Here is a 1583-nt window from a genome sequence, read left to right on the forward strand (position 1 = left end):
GACCCCGAGGCCGAGGGGAGACTGGCAGGTGTGCGGAGGCGGGGTCCCAGGTCCCCGGCCCTACCCTCCCACTCGCCCCGCCCTCTCCGCCTCCGCGGCGCCGACCCCGGCCCAGGCCGCTTTGTCCCGCCGAGGGCGCGGAGCCGCCGCCGCCGCCCTACAAAGCTGCCTTTGTGCCCGGCGGCCTCCGCAGGACCCGATGACGTCAGCCTCCGCGACCGGCCCGGCGGGGCCCAGCACGGGCTGCTGCGCCCTCTGGCGGCCGAAGGCGGAATAGTTCTCCTGGGAGCTCCGCCCAGCAGAGGCGGGCCTTTTACCGAGCCCTTCCCACAGGCTCAGAGGGCTGCAGACCCCTAGGTCCAGGTGCCTTGCCTGGAGCTAGGGGCTCACCCCACAGGCACCCCGGCCCTGTCATCTGCTGCTCCCTCCTCCAGCAATGCACGAGCACTTCCCATAGCCTCATGGAAGGCTCTGCACTGAGAGCCCAACGTAGCCATAGCCCTGCAGCTATCCAGCTGCCCTGCCGGTGGCTACAGTCACACTGAAGTGTAGCCACCTGCCTGTCCCGACCCTCCTCAGGTTTGGAGGGGGACCTCTTGGTCAGAGACCTTTCTGAACATGTCTCAAGGCCCCTGCTGTCCTCAACTTTCTGTTTAGTCAAGCCCAAGGGACTTCAGTTCTGGGCAGGGCTCTGGGCAATGTCTCAGAGCCCTGGCAAAGGACCCAGGAAGAAGGGAGGGTGTGCAGGGGGCTGCAGCCCACCTGGCTGTGTGGCCTCAGCAACGCACACTATCCCTGGGCGCTGGGCCTGGGAGGTCAGAAGTCACATTTCCTTCCGCACTAGACTCATTGGACACTCCTCCTGCTCCCAATGTGGAAGAATCCCTTAGGAGAAGAGCTCCTTAAGAAATCTGCCCCACTGTTCCAGAAGGCTGCCCCAGACCCAAGACTGCAGAGGTGCTGAGGGAAGAGGGGGAGACATGGAGGCCCCAACATGTAAGATGACTAGTCCAAGGGGGAAAACTAAAGTGGTAAGTACTGGGCCTGAGTATGACCTGCGAGCTGAGTGCCCAGGGCCCTGCCACAAGTGAGGATCCAGGTCCAGACTACCATCACCTTGGCACATCTTAGCCTGGGTCTCTGCCCCCTGGAGAGAAGAATGCCGAGCAGTTCTTGGTATTTTTTCTTTCTACATTTTATTATTTCAAACCAGGTGAACAATTCCATAAAACATGTGAAAAAAGCAAGGAAGTGTTCAACACTGAAGGACCCGGGCCTGGGGTGAGGGCATGAGGGGCGTGGCCCCTCAGCAGGCAGCGGCGGTTCCTAGGTTAGCGCTAAGGAGCTACATTTAGGTTAATGGAGCCAGGGCCCAGGGCCGCTGGGGCGGGGCCCTCAGTGACGTTGGCAGTTGTCTGGAACAGCCCTTGAAACCCAGTTCTGTAGAGGGCAGGGCAGGGGCGCCGCCCGCACAGGGGGCAACCAGCAGAGGGATGGGTGTAAACACGCAGACACACTCAAGGCACGGAATCATGGGAAGGGGGTTGGGTGGGTGCTGGTCAGGACCTGACAGTTTTAAATAG

Source organism: Globicephala melas, chromosome 11 (genome assembly GCF_963455315.2).
Source record: "Globicephala melas chromosome 11, mGloMel1.2, whole genome shotgun sequence".
Classification (NCBI taxonomy): domain Eukaryota; kingdom Metazoa; phylum Chordata; class Mammalia; order Artiodactyla; family Delphinidae; genus Globicephala; species Globicephala melas.